The sequence below is a fragment of the Vipera berus genome (genome assembly GCF_964194415.1).
Source record: "Vipera berus genome assembly, chromosome: 2".
Classification (NCBI taxonomy): domain Eukaryota; kingdom Metazoa; phylum Chordata; class Lepidosauria; order Squamata; family Viperidae; genus Vipera; species Vipera berus.
This window is the reverse complement of record NC_138203.1, coordinates 32,160,277-32,187,036: the sequence shown is the minus strand read 5'-3', so window position 1 is coordinate 32,187,036 and position 26,760 is coordinate 32,160,277. Positions and strand designations below refer to the sequence as shown.

At 40.9% G+C, this 26,760-nt stretch overlaps 1 protein-coding gene across 1 annotated transcript in view; it reads right to left on the bottom strand.

Annotated features, from left to right (window-relative positions):
- Positions 1 to 26,462, bottom strand: part of LHFPL2 (LHFPL tetraspan subfamily member 2) — a 92,501-nt gene extending 66,039 nt beyond the window's left edge. The window contains exon 1 of the mRNA XM_081318395.1: positions 26,123 to 26,462. The gene's annotated coding sequence lies outside the window, so the exon portion shown is untranslated. The remainder of the gene's footprint in view (positions 1 to 26,122) is intronic.
- Between the last annotated feature and the right edge of the window lie 298 nt (positions 26,463 to 26,760).

Sequence of the window (26,760 nt, the reverse complement as noted above, 5' to 3'; positions counted from 1 at the left end):
CAAAGTTAGGCAAGATCCCTATAATGGTCTACTTATTAGTTTGCAAGCATTATATAAAACGTACTTATTAGTTACAGCCAGGGCTTTTTTTTCTCATAGAACGCTCAGAATGGTGTTACGGCACCTTATATTATTAGCATATTATTAGCATATTATTCAGATAACAACAGAGTTCTCCATCTGGCTGTCAAGCCAATTCAAGGAACAATAAGACCTCCAAGGTCCAATAAAATATCTACGTCAGAAGACCTCCAAAGTCAAGTCTATTCTATTCTATTCTATTCTATTCTATTCTATTCTATTCTATTCTGTGATCACATGAAGTATTAGTACCACTTTACAAAACCCTAGTAAGACCACACCTAGAATACTGCAGCCAATTTTGGTCACCATACCACAGAAAAGATGTTGAGACTTTGGAAAAAGTTCAGAGACGAGCAACTAAGATGACAAAGGCCTGGAGACTCAAACATATGAAGAATGGCTAGTCTAAAGAAGAAATAGGGGTGACATGATAGCAGCATTCCAGTATTTGAGGGGCTGCCACAAAGAAGAGGGGTCAAATTATTCACCAAAGAGGGCAGGACAAGAAACAATGGTTGGAAACTAATCAAAAAGAGGAGCAACCTGGAATTAAGGAGAAACTTCCTAACAATGAGGACAATTAGCCAGTGGAACAGCTTGCCTTCAGAAATTGTGGGCGGTCCATCACTGGAATGTTTTAAGAAGAGACTAGACCACAGGTCTGCAACCCGCGGCTCTGGAGCCGCGGGTTGCGGCTCTGGAGCCGCATGCGGCTCTTTCAGCCGTCTCCTGCGGCTCCCAGTCCTCTGCCATGTGCAGTCCAAAAAAAAAAGTGGGACTAAAAAAGTTCAACCAATCAATTCAAATATGCAGGGTAAGTGCATATCTTGCCTTGGCTCCACTCTTCAGTCAAACCCTGTTCTGCGCATGTGCGCATGTACGCCCATGTGCACACATTTTTTGCGGCTCCCAGTTTTTCCTTTTGTGAGGGAACCGGTTCCGAGTGGCTCTTTCACTGTTTCAGGTTGCTGACCCCTGGACTAGACAGTCACTTATCTGAAATGGTATAGGTCAGGGGTGTCAAACTCAATTTCATTGAGGGCCACATCAGCATTGCGGTTGCCCTCAGGGGGCCGGGTGGGCATGGACAGGGTGGGCGTGGCCTGCTGGGTGGGCGTGGCTAGAGTACGTATGGCCTACTGGGTGGGCATGGCCAGCTCTACAACATTGGCATCAAGGGTGCCTATGGGGGCCTGGGCAGGAGTGGGACAGATCTGAGGGTCTCTGGCAGGAGGAGGGTCTCTGGGCCACGGCCAAGGCAGTGGGGGCCGTTCCCTCACTGTTTCCAGGATGGCTTCACAGGCCACATGAAACCACTTTGCGGGCCGGATCCGGCCCCCGGGCCTTGTGTTTGACATGTCTGGTATAGGTTGTCCTGCTTGACCAGGGGGCTGGACTAAAAGACCTCCAAAGTCCCTTCCAGCTCTATTCTGTTCTAAGAATTCTAAGATGACTAATCGATAGTTCTGTCCATCTGATATGCACAGCAGTCTGTCTAAATTAAAAAAAAAGTATGAAATTCCTTACTTCATTTTCCAACCTGAAAATTAGGAGAATTTAATATACAGTATGTCTGTGAACTGATATTTTTTATTCAAGTAACAAATCAGCTCTAATTTTATCCTTAAAATTGTTCCATATTTTGGGCTTTCTTGCCATTTTCTTTACTGTATGATTGATATTAATGGAAGAAAAGAAAACCAAATGGGTGCAAGAAGAAAACTCAGATTAACACCCTGGTCTGGGCCTCTCAAGTATTTTAAAAAAGCTCATGCACCCATTTAATATGGCAACAGGCATATGGGACTCTGCACATGCAGAATGTTTAAGAAACTCCAGTGACACATTGAGATCATTTAAATGTTAAGCATATAATATGAAGAGTTCTGTTGTCTATTATGTTACATTCTGCTCTTTGACAGAACTGAGTAAGGATCCTCAGCTGCGCCTCATCTTTTCCTGTCATCATATTACAAACAAACCATTGTTTCCAATATAAAGCCTTAATATGGTAGGCTTAGTAGAATACAAAGCATATTATTCAGATAACAACAGAGAGTTCTGCATCTGGCTGTCAAGCCAATTCAAGGAACAATAAATGAATCAAATGTTCTGCCATTCATAAGGCACTTTGTTCTATTTGCTGTTCTTTCTTTTCTCAATGAACTCAATGTACTCCACATTTCATCCGCTTTTCAAAATACAGGTACTTATAAGCTGCTTATAAAGAAACTGAACGATTAGAGTGCTGTAGTACTAATTTAAACAATTTAGAATTGATACAATGTGCAAGTTTTATATTCCCCCCCCCCTTAAAAAATACAAACAACTGTTATAGTTCACATATATGTTCTGTTTGACTCCAACAGAGCTGCTGCATTTAAAAGCACACTTGGGTACTAATAGTGTGAGTTTGATCAAGCCCACTACTTTTTACTGGAGGAAGCCACTAACAGGATTCCATATGTGAATTTATATTATCATATTCTTCTTCATCTTAATGTGCTGATGATTTTGAGGGTAAATGAAAATTTTCTACTTTTGATTTATTCCGGAAAATGTTAGGGATATCAGAAAAGTAGAATATGGATTCTAAACTTCATATTTTTCCAACAGGGATGACTACAATGAGACCACATGGATATTACCGGATGGATGGAGGGAGGGAGGGAGGGAGGGAAGGAAGGATGGAAGGAAGGATCGATCTTGCCAAGAAAACTGCAGTTACTAAGAGTTTACACTGACTTGAAGCCACACACAAAAAATAAATGAATACTGATAATTACTATCCCATTATAACAACCTATACAAAAATTACCACAGTATTGTGCTATATCACTATTTTAGTATGCATATTCTCAAAGTATAAACCTTTTAGAATCACCTACAATTGAGGCATTATAACGATACCTAAATAGGGCAGATGGTGAATGATGATGTGAGTTATCAGGAGAGCTACATAATGTGCATCCCAATTTCAGATAATCGTATAGTATGATATTTTATTCTTCTATTACATAAAGCAGCCTTAGCTAAGCTAAAAACGGAGCTAAGAAAAAAAAAAGCTGAGCTAAAAAGCCCTTCCAGAGCCACTTTTTTTTTTGTTAACAGCAAATGCTAAAAAAACTGCAGGCTGCTATGAACATAGGTAAGGCTAATAGGAGGGGGAAAAACACTACGCACAAGAAGGCACAAAAACCAAACATGGTTTGCATACAACAGAATGAAAAAGATAGCAAGAGAGTAACCGTGTGCTGTCAATAACTGTCATGGAGGCATTCTTGTGTTAATCGCAGTGCAAATATCCTACAAAGAATTCAGTAAACTTCAAACAAACCAGAAACAACTGTTTCAATAGGGCACAGTGAGGCTGGGTTTATTTGAACATAAGCTATATTTACCAGCTTATTGTGTCATGCAAACAGTGATCTTTTTTTTTCTAGATTAGATGTTTTTTTAATTGCTATCACAGACTACAAAGCTACCTCTTGGAAAGCTCATGTTCCATGGCTTGACTGCAATTAATTGTTCACCAGGATAATTTAAAACAGATTAATGTTCTACAAGAGCATTATTTTGATTTAAGTCCCTTATTGTAACTGTTTCCATTTAAAGTAGCTATTTTGAACCAGTTCTCTCCTTGCACAAGGATAGCAGGATGACTTTTAATTTAATTTTTATTTAACCAACAATGTAATTTTCATAAAGGCACAATGGGCATCACAATTATCAAGAATTATAGTTAGGTTGGAGTTACATTGTCACAATTATAATGTGGTTTTTTTTTACTGTTGTTTTAGTGTGCTGTGTGAATCTGGCTGCTATGATTGGTCCAGCAAGCCACTGTTAAATACACCCTTGTTGTTGTTGTTAGCTGCGAAGTCGTGTCCGACCCATCGCGACCCTATGGACAACATTCCTCCAGGCCTTCCTGTCTTCTACCATCTTCTGGAGTCCATTTAAGCTCACGCCTACTGTTTCAGTGACTCCATCCAGCCACCTCATTCTCTGTCGTCCCCTTCTTCTATTGCCCTCGATCTTTCCCAGCATTAGGCTCTTCTCCAGTGAGTCCTTCCTTCTCATTAGGTGGCCAAAGTATTTGAGTTTTAGCTTCAGGATCTGGCCTTCTAAAGAGCAGTCAGGATTGATCTCCTCTAGGACTGACCGGTTTGATCGCCTTGCAGTCCAAGGGACTCGCAGGAGTCTTCTCCAGCACCATAGTTCAAAGGCCTCAATTCTTTGGCGCTCAGCCTTTCTTATGGTCCAACTTTCACTGCCATACATTGCAACTGGGAAGACCATAGCCTTGACTATACGCACTTTTGTTGGCAGGGTGATGTCTGCTTTTTAGTGTGCTGTCTAGATTTGCCATGGCTTTCCTCCCCAGGAGCAAGCGTCTTTTAATTTCTTGGCTACAGTCCCCATCTGCAGTGATCTTGGAGCCCAGGAAAACAAAATCTGTCACTACCTCCATTTCTTCCCCATCTATTTGCCAAGAATTGAGAGGGCCAGATGCCATGATCTTGGTTTTCTTAATGTTAAGTTTCAACCCAAGTTTTGCACTCTCCTTCTTCACCCGCAACAAGAGGCTCTTTAGTTCTTCTTCACTTTCTGCCATTAGAGTGGTATCATCTGCGTATCTTAGGTTGTTGATATTTCTTCCGGCAATCTTAATTCCAACTTTTGATTCATCTAGCCCTGCCTTTCTCATGATGTGCTCTGCATATAAGTTAAATAGGCAGGGCGACAGTATACAGCCTTGCCGGACTCCTTTCCCAATTTTGAACCAATCAGTGGTTCCGTGTCCAGTTCTCACTGCTGCTTCTTGACCCGCATATAGGTTTCTCAAGAGACAAATAAGATGGTCTGGTACTCCCATCTCTTTAAGAACTTGCCACAGTTTGTTATGATCCACACAATCAAAGGCTTTAGCATAGTCAATGAAGCAGAAGTAGATGTTTTTCTGGAACTCCCTAGCTTTCTCCATGATCCAGCGTATGTTGGCAATTTGATCTCTAGTTCCTCTGCCTCTTCGAAATCCTGCCTGTACTTCTGGTAGTTCTCGATCCACATACTGCTGAAGTCTAGCTTGTAGGATTTTAAGCATGACTTTACTAGCATGAGAAATGAGTGCAATGGTGCGATAGTTTGAACATTCTTTGGCACTGCCTTTCTTTGGAATTGGAATGTAAACTGATCTTTTCCAATCCTGTGGCCACTGTTGAGTTTTCCAAATTTGCTGGCAAATTGAGTGTAGCACTTTTACTGCACTGTCTTTTAAGATTTTGAATAGCTCAGCTGGAATACTGTCACCTCCACTAGCTTTGTTGTTGCTCAGCTTTTCTAAGGCCCACTTCACCTCACATTCTAGGATGTCTGGCTCGAGGTCAGTGACCACCTCATTGTGATTATCTGGGACGTTAAGCTCATTCTTGTATAGTTCTTCTGTGTAATTTTGCCACCTCTTCTTAATCTCTTCTGCCTCTGTTAGGTCCCTGCCATTTTGGTCCTTTATCATGCCCATTTTTGCATGAAACGTTCCCTTCATCTCTCCAATTTTCTTGAAAAGATCTCTTGTCCTCCCTATTCTATTGTTTTCTTCTATTTCTTTGCACTGTTCATTTAAGAAGGCATTCTTATCTCTTCTAGCTATTCTCTGGAATTCTGCATTCAATTGGGCATATCTATGTTTTTCTCCCTTGCCTTTCGCTTCCCTCCTTTCCTCAGCTATTTGCAAAGCTTCCTCAGACAGCCATTTTGCTTTCTTGCATTTCTTTTTCTTTGGGATGGTTTTGGTTGCTACCTGTTGTACAATGTCACGAACCTCTGTCCATAGTTCTTCAGGCACTCTGTCTATCAGATCTAATTCCTTAAATCTATTTGTCACCTCTACTGTATATTCAACAGGGATATGATTTAATTCATACCTGAGTGGCCTAGTGCTTTTCCCTACTTTCTTCAGTTTAAGCCTAAACTTTGCAAGGAGAAGCTCATGGTCTGAGCCACAGTCAGCTCCTGGTCTTGTTTTTACCGACTGTATAGAGCTTCTCCATCTTTGGCTGCAGAGCATATAGTCAATCTGATTTCTGTGTTGACCGTCTGGTGATGTCCATGTGTAGAGCCGTCTCTTGGGTTGTTGGAAAAGAGTGTTTGCTATGATCATCGTATTCTCTTGACAAAATTCTATCAGCCTGTGCCCTGCTTCATTTTGTACTCCAAGGCCAAACTTGCCTGTTATTCCAGTTATCTTTTGGCTTCCTACTTTAGCATTCCAATCCCCCATGATGATAAGGACATCATTTTTGGGTGTTACTTCTATAAGGTGCTGTAGGGCTTCATAGAACCGGTCAATTTCATCCTCTTCAGCACTGGTGGTTGGGGCATAGACTTGGACTACTGTGATATTGAATGGTTTGCCTTGGATTCGAACTGAGATCATTCTGTCATTTTGAGGATTGTATCCCAGTATTGATTTTCCTACTCTTTTATTGACTATGAAGGCTACTCCATTTCTTCTGAGGGATTCTTGCCCGCAGTAGTATACCTGATGGTCATCTGAATTAAATTCACCCATTCCTGTCCATTTTAGTTCGCTGATACCTAAGATGTCGATGTTCAGTCTTGTCTTCTCTTGTTTGACCACGTCCAGCTTTCCTTGATTCATGGATCTTACATTCCAGGTTCCTATGGAGAAAAAATCTTTACAGCATCGGACTTTCCTTTCACCACCAGACATATCCACAGCTGAGCGTCCTTTCGGCTTTGGCCCAGTCGCTTCATTCTTTCTGGCGCTACTAGTACTAGCCCTCTGCTCTTCCCCAGTAGCATATTGGACGCCTTCCGACCTGAGGGGCTCATCTTCCAGCGTCATATCGTTTTGCCTTTTGGTACTGTCCATAGGGTTTTCATGGCAAAGATACTGGAGTGGGTTGCCATTTCCTTCTCCAGTGGATCACGTTTTGTCAGAACTCTCAGCTATGACCTGTCCGTCTTGGGTGGCCCTGCACGGCATAGCTCATAGCTTCATTGAATTACGCAAGCCCCTTCGCCACGACAAGGCAGTAATCCATGAAGGGGAAATACACCCTAGCTTAAGAGTAATATGCCAGTGGGCCAGACAGACCTGGCAGGCAGGACCAAGGGCAGCTATGGAATCCACAGGGAACCAACAGGAAGAAGACCAAGCCTAACGCCCCAAAGAGAGTCCCCAAAGTGCTTCTTCCACAAGGCACTTTTTTCTTAGCTCAGCTTTTACCTTGGCTAAGGTTTTGCTTTATATAATAGAAGAATAGTGCATCATGCTACGCAATTATCTGATATTGGGATGCAGATTAAATAGCTGTCCCGATAAGAGAGGGAGAACATTGGAGAGGATTGGCCTCTGGCCTGGGAGGACTAGCCTCTACAGGAACAGACAAGGGAGTGCCTGAGGGGTGACTTGGGGTGGCAAAAGAGCTCAGTCTGCCCTCTGAAGTGATAGGGGAGAGGCCCCTAGGTGAGGGTGTAAGGGGCGCTCATGAGTCTGTACAGAGTGTGTGGTATCCTTCTCTATGTGAGAGATGGGGCAGAGGGTGCATGAAATCCTCCAATTGGTCAGAGGGAGAGACCGGTTGCTGGAGGGGATATATTGTATGAATGAGGGGTATAGAGAGTGATAGCTCTGGCTGGTGCTGAAAGGTAGTCCTTAACTGATGAATGGGGATGAACAGGAGCGGAGCGGAGCGACCAGCCTAGATTAGGTGGTGGCCAGGGTGGGAGGATCCCCTCTTGCAATTTGGGATGGGACAACAAATTCAAGTGTGGAGGATGAGATTGGAGATAAAAGGACAGGATATTGCAGGAGAATTCACCTGATACTTAATGCCGGTGGCAAGTTCCTGCTCTCGAACTCATGCCCAAACCCTAGATGGTGTATCCCCTGAGGCCCACGCCTTCAACTGCTGCTGACCGAAGGTTCACTTTACAACATGACAATGGTCCTAAGCACACAGCCAAGTCAACACAGGAGTGGCTTAGGGACAACTCTGACTTGAATCCTATTGAATATCTCTGGAGGGACCTGAAAATGGTCACCATCCCACCTGACTGAGCTTGAGAGGATGTGCAAAGATGAATGGCAGAAAAATCCCCCAATCCAGTGTGCTAAGCCTGTCACGTCATACCCCAAAAGACTTGAGGCTGTAACTGCTGCCAAAGCTGCTTCAACAAAGTACTGAATGAAGGGTCTGAATACTTATGCCAATGTGATATTTCAGTTTTTTCTTTTTAATAAATTTACAGACATTGCTAAAATTCTGTTTTCACTTTGTCATTATGGAGTACTGAGATTAATGAGAATGAATTTCAACAACTGTAACATCAGGCTGCAGCATAACAAAATTGACAAAAGTGAAGAATATCTGAATACTTTCTGAATGCACTGTATAACAATTGCAAGCCACCGAGTCCCTGATTGAGATGGACGTCTATAGAAATTGAATTAATAAATAAACACCACTGGTCCACAAACTGCATTGGTTACCAACCTGCTTCCAGGTCCAATTCAAAGTGTTGGTTATAACCTTTAAAGCCCTCTATGGCAAGGGTCCAGAGTATCTAATGGGACTAGCCTAGACCACTGACATCAGCAGAAGAGGCCTGCAATCTGTTAAGGAATTCTGATGGGCAGGATCAAGGGGAAGAGTCTTCTCTGCTGTCACCTCAACCCTGTGGAACGCTCTTATCACTGGAGGTGAGAATTGCACCTATCCTTTTGGCCTTCCAAAAAAGGTATTAAAATTTGGCTTTGCTGGATGGCTTGGGGTCCCAAAGGGGCTGCTCACCACTGGACACGTTTGATGTGGTAAGAAGACCTCATCCTTGTCCCATCTATGTCTTGGTTACTGTTCTTTGCTTTGTTTTTTGCATAGTTTAAAATTTTTAATATGCATAGTTTTAAAATTTAAACTTCTTTTCTAGGTATCTTTTTATGATCTATACGCCTCCCGGAGTCACCTTATTGGGAGATGGGCAGCATATAAATTTAATAAATAAATAAATATAAAAATAAATAAATGGTATCAGTTTAAATAACTCGGCTTCTGAATCTGCCTTTATTTTGAAACTGACAAGATTTAGTTTAAAGTCATGAAACCTATTGAAGTCATGTGATTTAGTAAGTGTAGCTTTCAGACCCCTTGCCCAGCAATGGAGAAATAAAATGAACAAGTCTCAATACTCATGGTAGTCTAGATATATTACAACAAATTATGATTAGTATTATTTGAATGCAGTCATGAGTAGTCTTATGTGGCTTGTTGGTAATTTGAGAGGCCAAGTTGCGATACCTATTTGTCATCCTGGTCATATACTATTCTCCTTAAAATATTATTTGAACGAACTCTGCAAATATTCACAGGTTTCCATTTATCTTGAAAATGTGGGGAATAGTTTTTATGCCTTCGTTTTAGAGACCTGTTTATTTTCAGTATGTACTTTAATGTTATCATACTATGGAAGTAAGACATACATCAAAAAAAAGAATTAACAAAACTGGCCGCCCACAGTGCCCCCTGAGATTTAAAAGTTATAATAAGATACCCACAACGAAATCTTGCAAATAAACATTATTTCTCAAAAGAGCTATTGTAAGTTACAACAGAGTTTGATTTACTGTGGCCCAGTATACAAAATTTTTGGTTATTAAAGTTAATTCTTTCATCATGAAATCTAATGAGAGAAGCCAGACAAGAGAGACATATTTCCTATTGATCATTTAGACAGAACAGTTACATCTGTGATTTATGCATGTGGAGCTAAAACCACCCTCTGAGTGTACTCTCCATGTAACCCGTCCCTGGTGCCAGGAAAAGACATCTTTTTCTTCCATATCCTTCCATAGCTAATGAGACATTCTTACCTCTTGGTTGTCCAACCTTAAATAGTCGAAAATGCTAGTTATAACTATTTTATTCTTCTTAAGTATGGCACCCACGGTCTGTTGTTGCATCCACTACCAACCTCTGATGAGCTCCTGCAGTGCCACATCTTTGAAGAGATGTGCCCCATCTGGGGCCAAAAATAAAGCAGAAGGAGGAGACACTCTTGGAGTGAAAAGTCAGAAGCAATTGTGGGTCTGTTCTCTTAGAGAGATGTGTGTTAAAAAAGGAAGAGAATACTCCCAAAATGAGGTCTTTCAAGTTATTTATTATTGAAGTTTGACACTTATCGAAATGTCTGTGTCAAAAAAGGGGGGAGCTGCGGGCCTGAAACCCCCCAACCTTGAAAGCACTTCATTTAAAAAGGAACATATTATTTTAAATTCTTTTCAGTCTGCTTTTGTCTTGTCTGCATAGAAACTCAGAACAGGAAGCTGCCAGCAGCTTAGCTAGATCAGAACAAGATCTGCACATTTGATAAGGATCACTGAAAGCAGAACCTACAGACAAACCAAAGTTAAATGCACAAGATGTGGTTAGAACAGTACCTAGAAGCCTACTATAACTTGGGTTGAGGAGCAAGCAAAGGTTTAGAAGGCATAGGTAAAGGTAAAGGTAAAGGTTCCCCCGCACATGCGTGCTAGTCGTTTCCGACTCTAGGGGCCGGTGCTCATCTCCGTTTCAAAGCCGAAGAGCCAGCGCTTGTCCAAGGACGTCTCCGTGGTCATGTGGCCGGCATGACTAGACGCCAAAGGCGCACGGAACGCTGTTACCTTCCCACTGTAATGGTCCCTATTTTTCTAGTTGCATTTTTACATGCTTTCGAACTGCTAGGTTGGCAGAAGCTGGGACGAGTAACAGGTGCTCACTCTGTTACGCAGCACTCGGGATTTAACCCGCCAAACTGCCGACCTTCTGATCGACAAGCTCAGCGTCCTAACACACTGAGCCACCGCGTCCCTTTTAGAAGGCATAGGTCATGCTAAGAACACCTGAACAGCACAACATGTACATGTGCTTTCCACACTGAATAGCATCACTTATACACGTGCCGTATTGATAAGAAATTTATAAACAATCATTATATTGGTGTTCTGAATTTCCTGTATCCTGAGATATAAATATAGAATGCCAGTCCTGCTCAGTGGTCCTCCCAGCTCCTTTGTTTGCTAATGGAGAGACCCTTTGCTTCTGATCAAAAATAAAGTGATAAATTTCCATTTTCCTCGACCCTATATTATTGATTGGCTCTTGCGCCAGGCAAACGAATCAAAGATTGGCTCTTAACTAACAATATGAAGGGTGTCAAGTTTAGGAAGCAAAGGAAGACACAAAGGAAGACACATCAACACAAAACCCAAGGGTATCAAGGGGTCCACAAGACTGTCCACTACTGTTGTCTGAAAGCAGCACATAAATTTAATAGCTAACATTTTGTACAATTCTGTTTAAATTATTGTACAGGCCTAAAATGATGTTCATACTGTCTGGTTTTATTTGTCTGCTTGTTTCTTGCTTTAAAAAGTTGAATTGAAACATTATGAAAATTTGCTAACCTTAGCTTTGAAACAATGCAGAACCCATGCCAAATTTGAAATCCACTAGGGAGAAATTTCTCTCTTGTTTAACTAAGTTTTTCCCATCTTAAAAACTGTATTTCCTGCCTTTTTAATTTTACAATAAGCTTTCTGGTTGCTGAGGGCAAAGGTGACCAGAAGGTAAAATATCTTCTCTTCATAACGAATGCATAAGATTTCCTGTTGACTTCCACATATGCTTTCCTAAGGTTCCTAGAATGGGAAGTGAAAAAAATTCATGGTTTAGTAGATTTAAAAAGCCACAAATTCCATAGCACAGATTTTCTAGCCTTAGAAGCGTTCTACTTGTATATTGACTGCTATTTCTTTTTCTTCCAGATGTTATAAAAAAGAATATAGCCTCTTAAAAACAGGGGAGGGACAGGTAGATGAAAGTTGAAGCTGTAATGTGAATCTAATCAGATCTGAAATTATGACTGCAAGAATTATGATTGCAAGACAATTGTTAACATAGTTTTCAATTTCAAAAATTCAAATGGTTGAATGTCTACAACAACCAGTTGTTGCTTATTCATGTTTCAAATGGCTTTCATTTTATTTATTCATCAAATTTATACAGTACATCACCCAACTCACTATATAAGTCACTCTGAGAGGCTTACAAGTAAAAAAGAAATACATCTGTTTAAAACAATGGTTCTTTCAATTAGTCAATACACTGTTACAATTTTGAGAATTCTCACAAAATCTTAACATGCCTATGGGCATCATGGCACCTACATGGTTTGCTAGACCTCAAAATTAATTAAACTTTGCAATTTTTATAAATCAAATGAGATGACCAAATTCCACAAGATTTTGATGCACCCGCCTGTAATCTTGTGATATTCGCAAGCACTAATATTCACATTTCCCAAGACGTCAAGTGAGAATTTCAAAATCTGAAAATTGTGGCCTATTCTTTTTTTACTGTGGTTCCTGTATCACAGACCGCATGTAATATTCTGTGTGAATAATCAGTACTCTTATAGCCTAGATCAGAAGCCATGAATTTAAATTAACTATATACGTTATCCACTAAAATTACTTTGAAGAATTTTCCAAAAAAAAAGAAAGCAACTACATATTTGATCATTTCCAAAATACCAACTAATACACATGGACCAAGAACTTAGATAAACCTGATGCTTCTGAGAATACTAATCAGAAAATACCCTCTTATATTAAATATAAAAATGAAGCCCTTTGCTGCAGACAAAACCTAACATTACTGCATTCTAACATCTCATTTTCTCAAGAAGAACCAGATAATACCTCTCCATTGCATTTTAATTGGTAAAATATTTAAGCAGGTTAAAAAGAGTGTTACTGGAAATGCAGAGCCTGCAGTTTAATCATTAACATTTGCAGACTCCAGTATTTAAGTTAAACATATTTTTGAATCACTAGTACTTTTTTTCCACATGTTGCCACTTTTTTATGAGAAAAATTCTATCAACTTCCTAGTCTAAGAAATAGCTTCACACCAAAATTGATACTTAAGATATTGAACAATTCAATGCAGAAATAAAATTGCACATTGAGCTACATTTAATGAAAGGGGGGGAGTTTATGTGGTGATTTAAAATACGTAAGTCTAAAAATGTAGATTCTGCTGTCCAGGGATTAAATAATTATGTCTATAGGCAGACTGTAGGAGTTTGGAATTTAAACCTTATTTTCAAATTTTTATGTTATGTGGTCTTCCATCAAGACTAAATGGTGATGCTGTAAAGTACCTATTAAGGAGAACAATGTCTATAGTAGAATAATTAGGGAGGTAGCATCAACTATTCCCATGTGGTTGTTTAGACTACATGGTCCATCTAGCTCAGGGGTAGGCAACCTTGGCTCTTTTATGACTCATGGACTTCAACTCCCAAAATTCCTGAGCCAGCATGGCTTAGCTTGGAAACTTAGCTTTTCCCTCAGCATGGCTGGCTCAGGAATTCTGGGAGTTGAAGTCCATGAGTCATAAAAGAGCCAAGGTTGCCTACCTCTGATCTAGCTGAATCTCTAGAGCAGGGGTGTCAAACTCAATTTCATTGAGGGCCGCATCAGCATTGTGGTTGCCCTCAGGGGGCCGGGTAGGTATGGCCAGGGTGGGCGTGGCCTACTGGGTGGGCGTGGCTAGAGTGCATATGGCCTACTGGGTGGGCATGTCCAGCTCTACATCATTCGCATCAAGGGTGCCTACGGGGGCCTCGGCAGGAGTGGGATAGATCTGAGGGTCTCTGGCAGAAGGAGGGTCTCTGGGCCAGGGCCAAGGCAGCGGAGGCCATTGCGGGGGCCATTCCCTCACTGTTTCCAGGATGGCTTCGCGGGCCACATGAAACCACTTTGCAGGCCTGATCCGGCCCCCGGGCCTTGTGTTTGACATGTCTCCTCTAGAGAGTATACACAGCGTCCATTTCATCACTTTTGCAAAGACAAAGGCCTCTCCTCAAAAGGTTTTGCTTTTAGGACTCTACTTAATTTCCATACATATGCTATTTTATTCTGTTGCTGTTAAAAGGTTGTGGTATTTGAGATTAAATATTGTTAATCGGTTTCATTTCACTGGGGTTTTTTATAGGAATAAAGAGATCAACAAAATTGTCATGTGAACAGCAATTATCTTTCTGAAATTATGAAGATTACTCACCTCCAAAAGTGACTAAAGCAAAGATTTTACAGAAGCAGTTGTACTGTAATTTTGTTGACACTTAATGTATAAATGCATGCATTTTGCAGCCAAACCTCATCATTACTCATCAACATTTGTCTTTAAGTGTCATCCCCTCCAATTGTCTCAAATGAACACTTTCTCCTATTTATTAATTACATGTTTCACATAATTCAGCAGGACAGCAGGAAACTGAAGAACTGGCAGCATATAACCCAGCTTCACTGGATATAGCATTCATTCTCAAGACAATGTAAAGTGGAGCATTAGGAATGTATACAGACAAGGGCATTTGATAATTCTGTAAAAGGTGAAAGAAAATAATCACAATAATTTCATCACAGTAATTTCTATTAATTTCCTGCAGAAATACAGCTGTATGCTTATACCTGCATAATATGAATGTTGTAGGTGCTCCCTCTATATTGACTTCATATATGCACAAAACTGGTGTGGTTTTATTCTAAGTAGACTCAGGGAGCTTCGGAACTGCCTCATCACCAGTCAATTCATATTTGTTAGATTTTAAACAGAACTGGGAATAAGATGGATACAGCCAGATTCTGTTAGATCACGGGTGTCAAACTTGCGATGTCACGTGATGTGTCACGACGTATCATGACTTTTTTCCCATTGCTGGCAATGGGGTGGACGTGGTTTTGGCGTGACACATCCGGTCTGCGGGCCGGCAGTTTAACATCCCTGTAAATTGTTTTTAGAGATGATCTGAACCACAAAGAAAGTCATGTTAAAGTGTATAGGACCTTATTCAAGAAGATTCCCTTGACATTTCATTTAGATTTTTCAAAGATGCTGAGTTGTCAGAAGAAACAAGAAAGAAGTTGGTAACCAATAATAAGTTAAAATAGCTGAAGTAGACCATCTATAAAATGTCATGAGGGATAAGAAGCAATGTCAAAATGCTTATACAGATAGACAGCTACAATCCCATGGGCTCGCTGGTAGACAGAGTAGAAAAGAAATCCCACAGAAGAACATTTGAATATCAATGCATAAAGAAAATGGCAAATTGGAAAGGACAATATACAAATTTTGAATGAGAGATGCACTCAGGACAGAGTAAGAAGACCACTGCCCCAAAGATAAATCAAAGTTTCTGCTTTCCCTTCATCCCTTCATCAGATCATGCTTTGGAGAGATCTGTGAAGTATGTTTATCTTTTACTGATTTTACTTTTAATTTCAGATACTAAGTAGTGCGGTTGTTTTTTTCTAGCTCAGAGGGCAGAAGCAGTGGATTGAAACTACAGAGAAATAAATCTGATCCAGATTTACAGAAAGAATTTGCTCACAGAAAGAGTGCTCAACCAGGAGAATGGAGTATGAAGCATGATTCCCTTCACTGAAGCCTTCAAATAGAGGCTAGATACTGATCAATAAAACTGAATCAGGAAAGATAGTTAAAAACAGGATATTTCAAAAGGTCTCAAAATGCAAAGATGATACTCTTAAACTTTTCAATCTATTTGCTCAGATGGGAACAGTTGTCCTACATTATGAAGACATCTGAAAGATAAGCAACATTTACACTTTTCTTCTGGAACACACTGCTGCTATCAAACTGTTCCAAAGTTCCATAATGAACTAGTCCCCGTTACCAACCAAGATATAATTTTGAGCAAGACTGGAAGTTTGAGAGAAATGACAAGGATCTCCAGATTCTTGCTAATGCTGATGACTCACACTAGTCAGGGCAAAAGGTGAAGGATGGAGGGAGGTTATCTATGAATCAGCTACACTTGACATCCTTGAAACAGTTGGGGAAACTAATTCATTTCAAAGCTAGTGTTTACAGCTGAAGAAACACACTACCCTGGGTATCTCATCTGCCATCACCAGAGAAAGAACAGAATAGCTTCTAGAACAGCCTCAGGCTTTGAGGAAAGCTCCCTACTGCTCTTCTCCACCACATGTGGTCACATACCAATGCTGTATTCTCATTGCTCCCAGCCACCAACACTAGGAGTTGGATCACATAGCGTATATAGTGGTATCTGAACTCCTTGAAACTCTAAAAGTGACTCTTTTATTTGCCTAGAATATTTGCAGGCAATTATTGACAAACATCCTGTCTACATTACAGAAATAATTCTAGAAATCATATTATTCATGTTATTGCATTTATTCCACATCTCTTCTGTGCAATTTTAAAATAGTTTATATATTATCTGTATCGGGTAAAGGTGGAATCTTCAAATTGAGCTTGGATATACAGAAGTAAAACTTTAAAACTGACCATTGTTAAATAAAATTAAAATCATCAAGTTATACCACATAAAAGTAAAATCTTATTTTTATGCTGGATAAAAGTAAAATTTTCAAGTTATTTTCTCTCCTATTGATTTAATAGGTACATCTATTAGCTTTCTCAAAAATTGTTACATGAGGGAGAGGTGCTGGGGTCCAAAGGCAGAGCTTTTACAATGATAGTTTCTACACTGCAGAACAATCTCCTTCCAGAGTTTTAGCACTCTGGAGTCCTTTAGGAAAATTAAAATTATCAGATTCAAGTAAAATTACCAGATTCAAGTAAAATCTTCAAGTCTTATTTTTACATTGTATAAACATAAAATCTTCAGTTGATCTTGACTGATACATGAGGTGAGAGGAATGGGGTTCAAATTAATGTGGAATTAATGAAATTATTGCCACCTTTTAAGGACACAGCCAAAATTTCAGGGAACAATACATTAATTATATTCTAATTTGAAATTCTGCTTTCAGCTGAAATACTCAAAACTTGTAATTTAAAAGATCTACTGCCATCTTCAGGAAATCATATATGGAATTTGTGCCAAATAATTGAATATTGAAAATATTGGAAACATGATAGAGTAAGTTGTACAAAAATGTTTAAATGTTTCCATACCACAGAATACTGGAGTGTACACATTTTATCTATCATTTGCATGTTATTATCTTTCAATACACTAAAAAAAATCTTTATGTGTCACCATTCACAATAATTTCTGATGCATGTAACTTTCCCTAAACTTCTTTTTTTAATTTGAATTATACCCAAGATACATTTTTATACAATTACTTTCCTCTACTTTTTGCTGCTTTCCAGACAATGCTTTCTTGTATATGTACCTAGATGCATCTTTCTAAATATTTTTTTGCATATTTCTCTGTAAAATATTACTCCATTATATTCTTTTTAAGAAGTTCAAGGAGGTAGATGAAATTGATAATTTACTTGACCTTTATGACCATAACTGTTATCCTCTTGAAAATCAGAGGATGTTAGCAAGGCATGGTTTTAATTGACTTTTCTTCTAATGACACAATTCAGAAGTTGCCACATCTAAGCGTATAATACTTCAGCTCTATTTTGTTTGAAATCCACAAGATTATCAACATGATATTAGAACAGTTACTGCTATCAAGGATCCATATGTTCTTCTAGATTCCAAATACTACAATAGTAATATTTGAAATTTATCAAAGCATCAAGAATTATAAAACACATCTGATTTCTGAAAACATTATCTGTATCTTCTGCTTAGTTGATGGTCTACAGAATATCAATGATGTCGAACCTGAGTATCCAAACTGTGACCCAAAACCCATTTAGGTATCATCGGGTGCCAGGTGGGCGTGAACAATGGGGTGGGCATGGCCAATGGGGTGGGCGTGGCTCATTGGGTGGGTGTGGCTGCGGTGGTAAAGGCAGACTGGGTGGGAGTAAAAAGTTCAATCAATTCCAACTTTGTGAGATCTTTTTTTTCCCCAGGAGAAGTTGAAATTGATTGATTGATTGATTGAACCTTTTTTTCTTTTGCACTCGTTGGTGGAGGCCTAATGCAAAAAGGTTTTATAACAGCCAGCTGAAGGCCTACGACTGGGGTGATGGCACGCGTGCCCACAGAGAGGGCTCTGTGTGCCACCTTTGGCAGGGGTCCCATAGGTTCGCTACCATGGACTTAGGGTTAGGTCATCATGAACTCATAGAGCAAAATGGACATCCCCAACAAACATGGAGCGCTTGGGTATGGTTGGGAGGGCACTTACTCTTCTATGCTGTCCTATCTATGTTTCCTAGTAAAATACATGGGGAAATCCCATTGGAAGAAAATTCCTCTTAGGGTTAGGGTTAGGTCACCATGAACTCACAGAGCAATTTTTCTTCTGGGTAATTGCATTTTATCAGATTGTTTCAATCCATATAGATTTAACAAGTTTTGCCTTAAGATTAAAAAAACTATGAAATCTCTCAGACATTCCCTTCCAACTCTTATTCTGTTAAGCCACTGCAAGATACGCACTTTGTGAAATAAGAGATTCAGTAACAATCTTCTGCTATTATGGTGCCTTCCAGATGACTTGGACAACTTCCATAATTCCTAGCCAATATAGGTAAAAGCAGCAGGCTAAGAAAGGTTGATATCTCACCCAATAATGTAAGCCTCTGCTTTTCCATACAGTTAATTTGTACTGCAGTACTTTAGAACAGAAAACCAACACCAGCAGAGTTATGAGTTGCTGTTCAGGTATTATACAATTACTGTAAAAAACTTTGCATGTAGTTGGGACATTCAGAAGATTCACAGTCTGTTTGTTCATATCTTTTCCAGTGCAGCCCTATGTATTAAATCCAGTTCCAGGTAAGAATGAATACATTTGTAGCCCTAGACTCATAACATTTAGAAATATTATATACTAATATCACAACTCTATGCTTGTTTACTCAGAAATAAGTCCCATAACATTTAATATGTGTGTGTATCTATTATCTATTTATCTATCAGTGGGTCTTAATTCTGAGTTTATATGTATAATATTGTAAGATTTGGATATTTATATCACAGTATGACCAATATACACAATTAGTATATATATTGATCATAGTCCAGTCTCATCTAGTATGTTTTACTCTCAAACCTGCTTCAAACTGTTTTTAGTCTTAGAAAGCATTTCAAGAGGCATAAAATTTAAGATGGAAATTGTAGCACAGAACATTTTAAAATAGCCAACCATACAGATCAAAGCTTGGAAAGTATATCCAGATGTCATGACTCTCCTCTAAGCAATAATTCGAGTTCCTAAAAATGCTTTCAGAGTCAAGTTGGCCAACTGCCTACTTATTTGCAGTTTTCTTCCAGACCTCTCTTTGCACTCTAGTCTTGCTTTATGCACTAATTGTGGAAAGAGGTTCCAGGTAACAAAGTATAATTGTTTTCTAGCTCTGGTTTCTATGATTTCTCAGCACCATTATTCATTTTGGGTTCAGCTTTATATTCTTTATGTTCTGTTAATATTAGATCTGATTCAAAACATACTTGTACATTTGGTTGACCAGAACTGTCCAGATTTAAATTTATAGGCTGGACAAAGACAAACCAATTCCAATTGTACTAAGTCATTGTAGGTCTTCAAAGAATAAAGGAAGATTTGCAACTTGCCAGACATTACCAACCCTATGGGATTAAAATGGGACAAGATTAAATAAAAGGAAACCAGCAATAAATAAAGAGTATAACAGAACACTAAAAATATACAGTGAATACAAAGTCTAATATCCTGCTAAAATGCCAGGTTTTTGAGATGTAAAAAAATCAGATCAGGACCAATCATTTCAGAATTGTTTCCACCTTTAATATAACATATAAGCTGTACAATTCAACTGAAAAACACAATGAAGTCTTCTAGAGGGAAGAATAACATGGTTGCATTAGTATGCACCACCTTAAACTAGTACTTTGTTGAAGCATCTTTGGTGTAGGAACTTACTAGCATGGCACATCTTGCGTTGGGAATCTTTGCTCACTTTTCCTTGTAAAAGCTCTCCATATCTGTCAGATTGCAAGGGCATCTCCTATGTACAACCTTCTTCAGGTCACCCGCAGTTTTTCAGTTCTATTCAGGCCCAGGCTCTAGCTAGGCCACTCTAAAACTTTGATCTTCTTCTGGTGAAACCATTCTTTTGTTGATTTAGAGGCATGCTTTGAGTCATTGTCATGTTGAAAGATGAAGTTCAACTTCAGCATTTTAGCAGAGGCCTAAAGGTTTTGTGCCAAAATTGATATAATATATGGAAGTGTTAATAATTCCCTCCATGTTGACTAAAGCCTCAGTTCCAACTGAAGAAAAGCAGCTCCAAAGCATAATGCTGTCACCACCATGCTCCACTGTGGGTATGGTGTACTTTTGGTGATGCACATGTAGAATAAAAAAAAAGAAATAAATAAGGTGTCCACAGTATATTTCACACTTACTGTACATGTACCTTCAATTCAAATCCATGAGGTATCATAAGAATAAGTACTTTAGCACTCACTTCCCATAAATAGAAATTGCTTGGTTTTCTTAAAACTAAATTTCACACATCCATATTAAAGTACCAAGCAACCTGTCTTGACTGATTAGCAATGATTCATCAAGACCTGTCTTGTAAAGATTCAATGAAATCATTTTTACTGATTTATAAATAGGCACAGTGGTAACTAATGAATAAATGTATTTTTTAAACATCTATGTCCCTAACTTAAGTAGACAATTCTGCTGGCAAACAATTGTGATTATGTTACGCCTGTTTACTATAAAGATACTAAAATTGTTTGCTCTTTATACTGACAAAGGAGTTTAGTAGGCTTAGCAACAAAATACTGAACTTGAAAACACACTCGTGGACATACCCAGATCATTAGGAGTCAAGTGGCATAAAGGTTTAATATATTATTAATATAGGTAGTCCTTGTTTACTTTTTTTTAGAAACCAGTTGAAAAAAAACCTGTTGTAGTGTCTTGTGATCATGTGAGGGACACTTGGATGCATCACAACATATTTATGATTGTTGCAATCCCATGGTCACATGATGGCCATTTGATAGCTTCTCAATCAGCTTCCAATAAGTAGAATGGAGAACACAGAAGTGAAATTGCAAATTGCAGTCATGTTGTCTTGCTTAATGATTGCAGTGATTCACTTACTGACAGAAACAGAAGTAACATTGTAAGTCTAGCACAGCCACGTGATTTTCTGTTTAGTGACCGTGGTACTTAGCAATGGAGTTGCCAGTCCTAACTGCAACCTGTATTATTATTATACACAACAGTGTGAAATCACAGCTGCCAGCCTCTGCCCTGTATCAGTGGGAATGGAAAGATTCCCCTTGTTGTGATCATGGTGCTGATATGCAAACTATTAAACATTTTGTGCAAGACTATCCAAGATATGTGTTCACTGATTCCCTAGAAGATCTGCAATAAAGCAATGCCATAAGCGATCACCTGTCCTAGATAGTTGAATTGGACATCCAGTTATGAGGCCACTGCCAACCCCCCTAGAAGCTTTATTTATAATTACATGGACTATGTATACATGTTTACTTCTCTTCTGTCATGTTCTCATCATGTGCTAAATAATAAAAATAATATAAAATCCCATAATAATGTTCAAATTTTACGATCTTGTGGGGCCACTTTACTAACTGTTCAAGGCCATAGGCAGCATGTGGGCCAAGGGTTGGACACGCCTGCTTTGGATGTTAGACTCTTCAGAAAACTAACTTTGACTCTTAAGAAAAGTTCCAAATATAGCAATAGCAATAAGCACTTAGACTTATACACTGCTTCACAGCCCTTTCCAATTGGTTTACAGAGTCAGCATTATTGCCCCAAACTATTTGGGTCCTCATTTTACCGACCTCGGAAGGATGGAAGCCTGAGTCAACCTTGAGCCAGTGAGAATCGAACTACCAAACTGCAGGCAGCCAGCAGCCAGAGGTAGCCTGCAGTACTGCTTTCTAACCACTGAGCCACTAGGGCACATTGACCTTACATATGTTATGATGAAAGTCTTTACACTTCCAGGATCCCTGACAAACTAACCTCAAATTTTAAAACAATCTCTCACCCAGGTTTTGACCAGACTGAGTGTACTTCAATTCTGAGATTAGCCAACATCAGTTAGTTACTATGTTACCAATAATATGCTACTAATAGGCAATTCTTTTATTTCATGATCTAACTAAGAAAATACAACCTGGAACACTTACTCATTGCATAAAATGGAATTTACCACAGCAGAACATAAAGGAAATTTCAAAATTGCAGGAAAGCTCATGCAGAGACAGATAATACTAACTGGAAGATCACATGTTTTGCATTATGACAGGTTTTGATTCAGACCTGAGCAGCTGAAAAGAGATCTGAATTTTTTTTTTGATAAAAACCCATCAAAGCGTTCTCAATAAAACCAGGTAAGGCAGTTTTTTGTAGTTGTACTGTGGCATATTCTACAAATGTTGCCACACTCTCCAAGCAAATGGATCTGAAGAGGTTTGTGGATGAAAACAAAGCTGACTTAGCATTCATGACACACAGAAAATCCTTGACTTACAACCATTTGCTTAGTGCCCATTCAAAGCATATGCAGTGATCCCTGTAATAGATCTCAAAAAATGACTTATGACTGGTCTTCATGCTTACAAACATCACAGCATCACATGACCAAATGTTGGGCGCTTGGCAACCAGTATGTAATTATGATATTGCAGCATCCTGGGGACATGTGATCACTAGTTGTGACCTTCCTAGGATGCTTCTGTCAAACAAAGTTAATAAGAGAAGCCATATTTGCTTAACAACCATGTGATTTGTTTAATAATAAAGGCAAAAAAAAATCATAAAATCAGGCACAACATGTAAAAACCACACTGCTTAGCAATGGAAGTTTCCATCCCAATTGTGGCCATAAGTCACAATTGCTATGTGTATTTATTTATGTACAGAACTTAGATGGCTGTCTATCTCATATAATGATTATGAGCAGCTTTCCATAAAAACAAAGACAAAAACAAAATTAGTCTCCCTCCTCAGCCACCAGACCATCCCCTATGCTTAACCCTTATCCTAGCCCAAGGCTTAAGGGAAAAACATATATTCATGGCCATCCAAGAGACTAAAAATCTGGTTTAGTGCAATTCTGGAATGCTCATATCATTTAACATGATTGTACAATGCATTTGTTTGTACATGCTACAGGAGTTCATTTATTAGTGTAGAACAGGGGTGTCAAAGTCAATTTCATTGAGGCCCGCATCATCATTGCGGTTGCCCTCAGGGGGCTGGGTGGGTATGGCCAGGGTGGGCGTGGCCTACTGGGTGGGCATGGCCAGCTCTACATCGTTCACATCAAGGGTGCCTATGGGAGCCTGGGCAGGAGTGGGACAGATCTGAGGGTCTCTGGCAGATGGAGGGTCTCTGGGCCAGGGGGGGCGTTCCCTCACTGTTTCCAGGATGGCTTCGCAGGCCACATGAAACCACTTTGCGGGCCGGATCTGGCCCCGGGCCTTGTGTTTGACATGTCTGGACTGTAGAAGGATCCTAAAGATCCTATTTTGGAGCCATAACTTGTAAAATTTTAACTTTTTGACCAGTGTAGGAATCAATTTGGTTGGGGGGGGAGGGAGGGAGGGAGGGGGAGACAGGGAGAGAGGAGGGGAGGGAGAGGGAGAATGAGAGAGAGAAAGAGAGAAGAGAAGACTAAATGCTTCTCCCTGTAATATATTTTATATGGAATTTGGCAAATAATTTTTGCAAATATAGATTTTGGGTCTTAAGATATACATTTCGTGCACTCTTCTCTAATAAATTATATGCAATGAGCAGTACATTCCACCATTCAGAAAAATGCAAATATAACATAATAAACAATTCAGAAAATTGATATAAAAATACAAACAAAGCATTTTCCAATGTGTCAGATAACACTTAACACCACTGTTTTACTTGACAGCAGTCCAATTTTCCCAACTTGGAAATATATTTTTTCTAGGGGTCATAACTGCTCTTTCTAAATTTGCACTGAACAACAACTGTTAATTGTGCTATCTTTCTCCATTTTCCTTCCTGACACAGCTGGCAAGAGCCATATATATTAAAAGTCTAGAAAACAAAAGTAGCACAGTGCAGAAGAAAGGATCCAAGACCGGGTGCCTCTCTTCAATCAGCAAGCAAAATACAGTCGCAACAAGGTCAGAAAGTAGAAGTTGGTTTGAATAATTACATTGCTTGAAGTAAGTTTAACCAGTAATAGAAATACCAAATAACTGATACACTAAACACTACAGTTTCAGCCAGGCCTGGTCTATTCATGGCTACTTTTGCATAGGGAAAAAAAAGGGTTAACGATCCAATTAAGTGCATATCAGGTACTTCATGCTTTCTAGAGGCCAGTTGTCAATACAAAGACATTTCAGTGTCCTTGAAGAAGTTGTAAAAACATAAGTAAGATCTGCACCAAATCAAACTACAAGCAAACAGTGTAAAACAAAACATTGCAGTGATAAAAACTCTTTCTCTTGTTCTACAATTCCTTATTTGGCCTCATGAGCAATGCAGCATCCCCAAACCGATTCTATAAGCCAACGTTTTTTTTCTGTAATAATTATACCGTTTATTACCCTGTCGTCAAAGTAGGTCTCCCACTTTCTCAAAACTAGGAAAAATTACACTACCAAATAGAAAACAGAAGGTGGAGGAGGGGAACGGATAAGAAGGAAGAAAGCCCCCAAAGTTTACACGGAGGCGGCTGGAGAGCCTCTTTCCTGCCAAATCAATGGACCTGCGGTTTTCCCCTTCAGGGCATTGCAGCCAGTCCAAAAGGAAAAAACAAAAGCAGTTGGGAAGGTTTGGATGCAAGGCGTCTGGTAATTCCCCTTCCCCCCTTTATAATTTATGCGTGCAAAAGGAACAAGAATGTTATACAGTTCCCCGAAAGACACAAAAGAGGCGCGAAGGAAGAGGAGAGGAGATTAGGCTTTTTGAAAGTGCTTCACTCCCGAAGAATGCAACTGCAAAAAAACAACACACCAAGACAAATAAACGCCTCCTTCCCAGCCAGTCACCCAGCCATTAAGGCAGGGGTCTTCAAACTTGGCCCTTTTATGACTTGTGGACTTCAACTCCCAGAATTCCTCAGCCAGCTTTGCTGGCTGAGGAATTCTGGGAGTTGAAGTCCACAAGTCATAAAAGGGCCAAGTTTGAAGACCCCTGCATTAAGGGGTCCCGTGCACGAACAATGCAAGCAGCCCCGGCTTCCTTTCCGTGCTGGAAAGCCACAGCAGGAGGCCGAGCAATAAAGGGACAAGGGAGATTTATCAGCCTGCTCACTTTGGGTTCAGCCAGACGGGTGGAAACGGCTTCTGCAAGAGCAAACGCGCCGCCTGGGAGAAGAACCGGGTCGGTGCAAGGCGGCGCAGTTCCAGCACCTTAGAAAGCCAGGTCGGTTGCAACGGCCAAAGTTTGGGGCTCGGAGGCTTGCTTGCTCCGCATAGGCGGAAAAATGGGAAAGAGGGAAAGTTGGTTTGGGTCGCAGAGGCTGCGTGTGGGTGTATGGTGTGTATTCCCTGAACTCCAGTGATCACCAACTGCCAAAGCCCTTAGCAGGATCCCAGCTTTTCTCTCCGACTGCTCCGGTACGTAATAGCCGGAGAGGGCTGCATAATTTCGTTGCCCTTTTCCCCCTCTCGTTCCTATCCGGTCAGATAAATACCCGGAAGGCTGGGATTTGGGTCTATCTTCAAACACAACTTCTCAGACTGCAACCCTTTCAACGAATCCCGTCGAAATCAATAGGGATCGCGCGTGCCTGTGCGATTATTCTCTTCCTGCGGGAGCGAGCAACCTGCACGCTCGTAGGTTGCCCGGCGCGATCCCCGTCTGCGGGTCACCCAAGCGGAGCAGAATCGGATCTCGCCGCCGATTCCAAGTTGAATTACCCGGAGGAAAGCTGACTAAGCAAAAGCCGCCCGCCTTCTCCTCCGTTCCTCCTCGCCCCCCCCCCCCAATTCCTCCCGACACAATGAATGGAAACGGCCGCGTAGCTGTGGCTCCCCCCCCTTCCCGACTTACCCGCCGTCCACGGGGGCTACTCGCAGCCTCCCTCCCCGGCCGCTCAATTCCCAGAGCCGGGAAGAAAGCGCCCCTTGAGCGCGCTCCGCGGAGCCCTTCGGGTCACGGCGGTCCCAGCCTCCTCTCTGCCAGGCCTCGGCGCGGCCGGTTCCGCCAGGAGGGCTGCTGCTTCCCGCGGGAGGGAAGGGGCCGCGGAAAGCGAGGCTGCCTCGCTCTGCTCTGCCTTGCCCTGGACCGGCCCACTCGGCACTGACGTCCCCCCCGCCGTCCCTCCCCGGCCCGCCAAGATTAAAGGGACGAGGGTCGGCGGCGGGACGAGATGAAGGGAGGGCTCGGAAAGCCAAAGGGGCGGGAGCCCCACCGAAGAGCCGACCCGGAGAGGGATCTCCCCGCCGAAAGGCGAGGGAGGGAGGGGGCGGGCGGGGAGGACGCGGAAGAGGCCGGAGGTGGATCCGCGTAAAAGGAGGGCTCTCTGCTGGGCGGCGCTGGACCGGGCGGGCAACTGCCGAGGCAGCCGGGCGCTCGCTCCGGTCTTTTCCCGCTGGGGAGAGAAGGCTGCCCTCAGGGGGGGAACTGGGGCGCGCCCGGTAGAAGGGAGACAGCGAGGAGGGACGGCGGCACCAGTTGGCCTGGGAGGC